The sequence below is a fragment of the Magnolia sinica genome, chromosome 1, assembly GCF_029962835.1.
Source record: "Magnolia sinica isolate HGM2019 chromosome 1, MsV1, whole genome shotgun sequence".
NCBI classification, from domain to species: domain Eukaryota; kingdom Viridiplantae; phylum Streptophyta; class Magnoliopsida; order Magnoliales; family Magnoliaceae; genus Magnolia; species Magnolia sinica.
In genome coordinates, this window is record NC_080573.1 from 56,337,773 (window position 1) to 56,347,281 (window position 9,509).

The following is a 9,509-nucleotide window of genomic DNA, read 5'->3' on the forward strand; positions in this document are numbered from 1 at the left end:
TTATTAGTATATATACTTTATATATATGCAGGGGGTGCAGGGTGCAGCGTCCAGCGTCCAGATCTTCCGACGTGCTGGATTAATGGTGTGGATATAAAATAGAGACATCAAGGTGGATCCCACCCACATGTGTGGGGTGGGCCACTCCCTACCAGATGGACCGGGGCGGGTGGTGGAGGATACAAAACACATACCTCGTGATGGACCTACGTAACTTGTATCATCAATCCAAGAAATTAAGAGGGTCATGGCCCACCGTCTAGGCCTGGACGTCCATTCGATGGACGGTTTGGATGGGTGCCTCGTCCAGGTGATCCCGTGCTCAAGTAAAATGGATGGACGGTATGGACATACTCATACCTCAAGGTGGGATCCAGAACTTGCTGGCATCAATAGAGCAGCAATCTGCTGCTCATCCAACAAATGGACAGAGCTGATAAAAATCATGGTGGGTTCCACCCGTCTCTAATGGATGGTGGTGATACACCACATCATGGTGCATCCCACATGAACGATCGGTATGAATAAATTACATACAATATGTGGGTCCACGTGGTGGCCCACCCGAGCCAGGATCAAGCTGATATTTGTGATTTCCCTTCATTCAGATCGGGCAACGGGACTGGCCCAATGGCTGGACTGTCTGAATCATGCATGTGCATAATAAGTCGGCCACACCGACAAAGAAAGGAGAGAGAGAGAGAGAGAGAGAGAGAGAGAGAGAGAGAAATTGGATGGTGGAGGGACCCTGCCACTATAGGCCCTTCTATACAATGCATACATTAAGATGGGTCCCACCACAAGTGGGCCCTCAAATCATCAAATCTAATAATAAAATCACCCACTTCAAGATCTCTTCTACCATCTTCTGCCAATACGAACTAGAGCTCCAAGGGGTCGATCTAATGGTTGAGATGAACTTTGGATGGTGGGATTGGATGTAGGAAGGTGGGTCACACTAAGCTTTCTCCTCTCATGGAGCTTGGACGATTGCTTGTTTGGAGAATGAGAGATAGAGATGAGAAATGTGAGTGATGGGTGAGTGAGTGATGGGAGTACTTGTTTAAGAGAGAGCGTTGACTGGGGAGGGTGGTTGTAATTGGGGATGGGTGTGAGTGATGGGATAAGTACTTGACATTTGATGTGATGGATTATCTTAGGTGTCATAGAGATTCCCTCGGTATTTACAACGTGCGACATTTTCCTTGAATCGAACACAGCCCACATCTCTGGCCTCGGGTATCACATCGACGCAAGACGCCTCGTCGAAACCGCGATGACGGAGGGGTCGCAAGGATACAAGTCTCGGGTCGAGCTAACTTGGGTTGGCAGGGTACGACTCAGGATTTCATATAAATGCTATCTATGCGTCGCGGGTCACCGGAATTCGACCGAGAGGACTGTAGAAGCCTATGGAATGGTACGATCTATGATACGGGCATCACAGGTCTGATCAGAGGTATGCGTTATATCCAAACCATCCATCTATATGGGCATCAGCAAGTTGTGAGGGCCTGATCAGAGGTATGTGTTATATCCAAACCATCCATCCACTTGGTGAGATCGTCTTAAGGCTTGAGATGGGAAATTAGTCAGATTTGTCTATCAAGTGGACCACACTGCAAAACCAGTGGAGGATTGAACGTCTAGCATTGAAACCAATTTGGGGTCAGAAACGTTTTGGATCAATATGAAATTTGTTTTCCTCTTAATTCAGGTCTTTATGATATGTGATGTTATCCTCGGGTATTCCCAAGTTATGCTCGATACCAACTTCTGTCACGCCCCAAACTCGAAGATCGGACTTACAGAAATCCCGATCGCCGAATCCGGTGCCGACAGCCTCTGTAGTACCCCATTCTTAGCTCCTAGCGCCCATACGCTAGATTCCGATCCTACGATTCTACAAGGAGGATTTTCCAACTACATTTATGTCGTAAGAAGCATAACCACAACTTTACCTAAATCACAAAGGTAATATCATCATCACATATCTACTAATATAATCATTTGAATACAATACTGGAAGAGAAATACATATATCAAAAATCAAAGCTCCGTAAGCTCAACCGCACACTCCTACCTTAGCTCGGCTACATCATAATGTCACCCGCATGCATCTATCGTGCATATGCTTATATAAAACTTAGAGGATGGTGTAAGTGTGTGAGAAGTATATGCATGCTCATAATGTAATATCAGAGCAAACGGAGATACTAATAAGTCCATGAACCATATAATATCAGAGTAAGGAAATACTGACAAGTCAATGAGTCATACAATATCGAGTAAGCAGAAAAATGACAAGTCAATGAGTCATACAATATCAGAGTACCCAATTCAAATCAGCTATGCAAAAGAGGAGTTCAAGAGAGTCAAATATCAAATGTTGAGGGTACAATGCGATATGTAAATCCTGATGAGTCCGTTAGGCCATATAAATTCAAAAACATAACAACCCAAAATGCCATATGCTTGCAGATGCAATGCAATATGCGATGTGAATAAAATGACCAAGCTAGAGTGTGAAGTCGGAATGATGGTACGTAGTATCGCAAGCTTTGGGGCCCACCACAAGGGACTTCTATCCAAACCAGCCCATACTTAAATTTAGATAGTCGACTCAATGTGGTAAACTCCCGATCCGAAAAGGCCGAGCTAAGAGTCCTAGAGGGGGTGAATAAGACTATGCCAAATTAAAAATTAAATGCAGAATTTAAACAAATATAAATACAGATAGCACTTAAACAATCTCACAAAGCATAAATGAATAACAACCTCAAAAGTACAAGTATTAAGAGGTTAATACAGATGTTGTTCTAAGGACAACCTTACACTAAAAGCCAATGGTTTATGGTAGGACAACATTACACCAAAAACCAATGGCTTATGGTAGGACAACCTGATTCCTAGAATGGTCTGTGTATCAAAATCTCAAACCAATACAAAGGAATAAAGAAATAAATAGCAAAGAGAGAAACTAAGCTATTACAACATTCCCACACTTACATAAAAAGAATTACAACATTCTCCACAAATGCATAAAAGGAAATTACAACATCCACACAATGTAATAATCAATCAATTACCATAAGACCAGAAATTATAGTGGTTTGCGTGTGTGTACCCCAACTATTTAGAAAAACAGCAACACAACTACTCCACTCCTAATATCCTCACATAGTGGATATTACCGTTCACTATGAAATAGGTTTTTGAAGGTTCACCTAAAACCCTCACAATTGTGTCTTTCAAGTGGGCTTACACAATTCAAAAACCCCACACTCTGATTTTTCTAGATCACCTTAGACAAACCAAAAGAAAGAGATTTTTCTAGCACAATCTCAAAGAAACCAAAAGAATAATTGATTTATAAAACTGTAAAATACTTATCTGGATATTCTCCTTTGATGCAGCCCGGAAGAACCAATTCGGAGTAGAAGTTCAACGTAGATGTTCAATGTCCACACTCACTTATGAAAAGGTTCTAAGTTCTAAATGATTTTTAAATTAAATCACTTTAGGCTAGCTTGATTTGATTTTGATTCCAAGAAATAGAAAAATTTCAATCCCTTCTTCAAATAAGATTAGAATGTAAAATACAAAATCAAATACAAAAAGCTAATTAAAGAGAATATTAAATGAGTACTTAATAGCTTAAGAATATTATAAACTTATCTCTCAGAGTGGTGTCTTGATTTTGCTTGAATTGGATATCAAACTCTGAAAATCGTGCTCTATTTATAAGTGCAGAAACTGTTCACTCGACTAGCCTAATGGTCAACTTGACTGGTCGAAGGACCAACAAACTTTTGAAATTTTGGGCGCGATAAGATCAGCGGTTTCACGACTAGGTCGAATGCCTCGCTTGACCGGTCGAGTGGCCTCCACGATCGGTCGAGTCCTGTCCACGATCGGTCTTGTGGGACCCAATTTGGGTGCTGGACTTTGAGTCGGTCCGCTCGATCGGTCGAGTAGCCTCCACGATTGGTTGAGGGTCCAACAAAAATTTTGAAAATTAGTAACAAACCTTGACTGGTTAAGGAATTTCTTGGGCTGGTGCTAGGACTAGTTGAATATGTACTAAGACTAGTCGAGAAATAATCTTTACACTTATAAAGTGACCCAATTAAAGTATGCAATTAATATGACCTAACCTATTGTCAATCTAGGGTCATTCATACCTTATAAGCAATGTTTGAACATTGAAACATCTTTTTCTTTGGTTGATAGTTGATCTTGACATACATGAAGCTTGTTATCTTGATGAATATGAAGCTTGAACTTGATACATTTTGAAGCTTCAACTTGAAGTACCTTGAAACTTGAATTTGTAACCTTTTGAAGCTTGAACTTGAAATATCTTGAAGCTTGAGCTTTAGGTACTTAAGTTGTATTTCACCTTCTAAGTTGTATTTCACCTTGAGCTATGAGTACCAAAGTAATGACTATTGTCTTGACTTAGATGAAGCTTTGAAAGCATGAAGTATCAGTTGATGTTATACTTGAATTCTTGTACTTGTGATGCTTGAATCTCAAAACGAAACACCTTGTAATAGATCATCTTGAACTTGTATAAGAATTGTATTAAACATAAAGATGATCTACACAAGATACAAATTTCAAGAGGTTTTGGCACTACAAAATTTGACAATCATAGGAGCTAGAAAACATAGCACTTACAGTTTTATCCACACCATCCATCCATTTTGCCATATTATTTTAGGGTATTGTTGCCTAACGTGATTTGTGAGGGGTGCTAAAATTTTAGGTGTGACTAAATATGCATCAATACAACAATACTCCCCTTTACTTACTCCTCCTTACAAAAAAATAATGTCTACCTACCCACAACCACATATCACAAGCATGATAAATTTCTCCCCCTTTTTGTCACAATATGACAAAGGAAGGAACCAATAAATGATAATGGAAGTAGATAAATAACGAAGTAAAAGAAGAGTAATGAGGAATAAGAGAATAAATGAACAAGATAGTCAAGATAACTAAATCCATAAGCAAGCATTGTTCAAGCATGTCTAAGCCCATAAAACAAGAGAAATTTAACTTAAAAGTTATTACAAACCACAAATTCAAATACTAATCTGAACCAGAGGAAGGAGCAGATATGGAAGGATCAATTTGATGAAGCCCCTTATTAATGTGCCTAAGATATTTGCGCATATATTTGAAATTGCATTTCTTGGGACACATGCAAACCTTCAACCTTCTCCTCAAGTGAGCACAAATGTGCATCATAATCGAAGGCCGATAATTAGGATCAGCGTAATCGATTCGATGTTGTCAAAGAGGTCATCCATATTCACATCATCTGGAGGCAAATCACAATCGTCATTTGTAGTCAGCTCCACCAACACCCACATCAACCTGGCCTGGGGCCAACTTCAAATTCATCTTGTTAATGTTAGTGTTGTTGAAAGGTAGTTGAGTAATGGGAGCCTCTCCAATAGGCATAGCCACTAAACTATGGGTGGCTAACACAGTCATAAGATAAGTGAAGGGTATGTCACTATGACCTGGATGGAGATGAAACTGAATGATGTTATGACAAATTAAAGAAGGAAGACATATAGAGACTCTAGATATGATGGAATGAAGAATACAAACCACAAACATAGTAAGTTTGGTTTTGTAACCAGATCAAGGATAAACATTTGAAATGAAAATCCTATGAAAGATTCTGCATCTGGGTAACAGAAACTTGGAGGCAAGTGCATTTCCAGTATTCCATTCTGCATCTATATTGTGTAAATCTCTAGTGAGCATTCACTTCTCAGTTTCAGATGGTTTTGCCACTAGAGTGCTAATAGGAATACCTTCGTCATTGACAGGTATATCCATTAATCCAGAGATAAGATGACGGTCTACATCAATTGGACCTTCTTTGGTCACAATAGTAAATCTTAGATTTTCAGTAGAAAAATTAGTAATGTAAGTATACATAGCCTGCGTAATGGAGAGGTATACCAGCCCACCCCAATGTAGTATGTTATCCCATCCTACAGACTAAAGGAGAGGAATGATATCAAACGGAGCCAAATGATCAACATTAACGGGTCGTTCTACTATAACATTGCACAATCGGATATCCCACACATAAGTGGGATCATCTTCGGGCGACCGAAGGCAGCGCACTGTGATAGGAGTCGACCTAGAAGTAGAGAGACCATGAGATCCTTTCTTTCTAGTTCTATCTTCCACTTGCAATAAAGAAAGCAAGGAAAAAAGAGATTGCAAAAGAGGTAGAGTGGGTTTCCAATAGATCATATTTTTGAGAAGAAAACTCCAAAAACTACTATAAATCAAGAAATAAAACACACAAATGATGAAAAGGGAGTGCAAAGGACATAAATCTATAAGAAAAAAGAAAACAATGCATTAACCCTGAAGAAATAGAAGATGGGTTCGACTGATCAATGTTGGGCTCATTGGAGAAGACAACCCAAATGAGGAAAAAGTGATTTTTCCCCCAAATAAAGCACTAAACCCGTAGTTTCACGACTGGTCGAGTTTGATTGGTCGTGCGCAACAAAAAATGTATAATTTTTCATAAAATTTAAAATTTAAAAAAATTTAAAATAACAAATATATACATTATGATATAGAAAGACATGAATCATCAATTCATATTGCACATACCAAGATCAAGTTTCAATTTAGCAAACCTACTTTTGTCAAGCGGTTATGTGAATATGTCAGCAAGTTGAGTCTCGGTTAGAATATAATCCAAAGAAATTATCTTGTCTTTCACTAATTCATGAATATAGTGATATCTAATGTCAATATGCTTGGTTCATGAATACTGGATTAGATTTTTGGAGATATTAATTATGCTTGAATTATCACAATATAAAACCATAGTATCTTGCGCAATTCCGTAATCACTTAACATTCTTTTCATCCATACAAGCTAAGTACATGCATTACCTGCTGCAATGTATTCAACCTCAGCAGTTGAGAGCTATACAGAACTTTGTTTTTTTTTTACTTTGCCAAGAAATTAAATAGTTTCCAACATAGAAACAACCACCACTGGTTGACTTTCGGTCATCAATGTTACCAGCCTAATCAGCATCTGTGTAACCAGCTAATTGAACACTAGTATCATGTGGATACCAGAGACCAAGATTAGCTGAACTAGCGACATATCGCAAAATGCGCTTAACAACAATTAAATGTGACTATTTAGGGTCAGATTGATATCTAGCACAAATTCCTAGACTAAATGCAATATCAGGTCGGCTCGCAATTAAATAAAGCAAACTACCTATCATACTACGATATAGCTTAGGATCCACACTCTTACCTGTAGAGTCCTTTGAGAGTTTTAAAGTAGTACTCATAGGAGTATCAAAATTTTTTCCACTCTCAAATCTGAACTTTTTAACTAAGTTCAGAGCATATTTAGTTTGAGAGATAAAGAAACCATCAGGTAGCTATTTTACTTGCAAACCTAGGAAATAATTCAATTCTCCAACCATGCTCATTTCAAACTTATGAAGTACTTAGACTTCATAATATCTACAAACTCAACAGTCATGTTAGCACAGGTAGATCCATAAATAATATCATTAACATAAATTTGCACTATTAAAATGTGATCATTATGTTTATTTACAAACAATGTCTTATTAACACTTCTCATTATAAAGTTATGACTTAGTACAAACTTAGTCAACTTTTCGTACCATGCCCTGGGAGCTTGTTTCAAACTGTAGAGTGCCTTTTCTAGGCAGTAGACATGATCAACATTCTTAGGGTCTTCAAAACCTATTGGTTGTTCAACATACACTTCTTCATGCAAATCATCATTTAAGAAAGCACTCTTTACATCAATTTGGTATATTTTAAACTTTCTAAAGTATGCAATGGATATAAATAGTCTGATTGATTCAAGACGAGCTACTAGGGCAAAGGTTTCATCATAATTGATGCCTTCAATTTGAGTGTACCCTTGTACAACCAGCCTAGCCTTGTTTCTAATAATATTACCAAGTTCCTCGGACTTATTTTTGAAAATCCACTTTGTTCCGATAATGTGTTTATCTTTTGGTCTTGGAACTAAGTATCAAACATTATTTCTGATAATTTGATTAAGCTCATCTTGCTTCGCAACAATCCAGTTTTCGTCAGAAAGGGCTTCTTTTACATTAACCGGTTCTATGTGAGATGTAAAGCACATATAATTACATATATTTTCTAGTTGTTTGCGAGTGCGCACACCAGTAAGAGGGTTTTCAAGAATTTGATTAGTTGGATAGTCTTTAACAGTCCTCAGTTCAGAGTTATTTTGACTTGATGAGGTATTTAGTTTATCAATTAGAAGTACTTCATCATTTTCTGAACTTAAGACATGTGTATTTAAGTGATCGTCAATAACCACATTAATGGACTCTTGAATTACACCGGTCCACTTATTAAGAACCCGATACGCTCGACTGTTTAGAGCATATCCTAAAAATATCTCTTCATCACTTTTGGTGTCAAACTTACCCAGATTTTCTCAGTCACATAAAATATTGCACTTGCTGCCAAAAACTCGAAAGTATTTGACAGTAGGCTTCTTATTAATCCACATTTTATAAGCCTTTTTACCATTTGATTCTCTAGTATAAATGCGTTAATTATATAACAAGCAATATTTATGGCTTCCCAAAGATTTTTATGGAGCTTCATACTATTTAACATTATATTTGCCATTTCTTGAAGCACTTTATTTTCCTTTCTACTATACCATTTTGTTGTGGTGTTTTGGGCAGAGAGAATTCATGTGATATTCCCGATCACTACAAAATTTCTCAAAACCGCTATTTTCAAATTCGAACCATGATCACTATGGATCTTAGAGACATGTGATTTTTTTTTCCGTTTGGATACGTCTAAGTACACTTTTTTACTTCATCGAGAGTTTCGATTTGTCTCTTAAGAAGACTACCCAAGTGAACCTGGTAAAGTCATCAACAATTACCAGTATATATTTCTTACCACCTCGACTTTCCATTTTAGTTGGTCCAATGAGATCCATGAGGAGCAGTTTGAGTGGTTTAGATGTGGCATTGGAGTTCACCTTTTTGTGAGTACTCCTGGTTTATTTGCTAATCTGGCATTCACCACATATTTTGTCTACTTTCTGTATTTTGGGTAAACATCTTACTAACTCTCTTTTGCTCAATCTATATAAGTTATGGTAGTGTACATGTAAAAGGCTTTTATGCCATAATTCGGTCTCATCGGTATGGACCATGTAAAACGATATATTAGATGAGCTTGAATCACTCATAATGTAGTAGTTTTCAGAAGTTCTGCGACCAGTTAATATTACAGAACCATTTTTATTTAGGATTTCACAACCTTGGTTACTAAATTTTACACTATGATTATTATTGCATATTTAAGAGATGCGTAATAAATTGTGTTTTAACTCTTCAACATATAAAACATTCTCAAATAGAGGGAGGTTAAAGAGTTGAACCGTACCTTGGCCAACA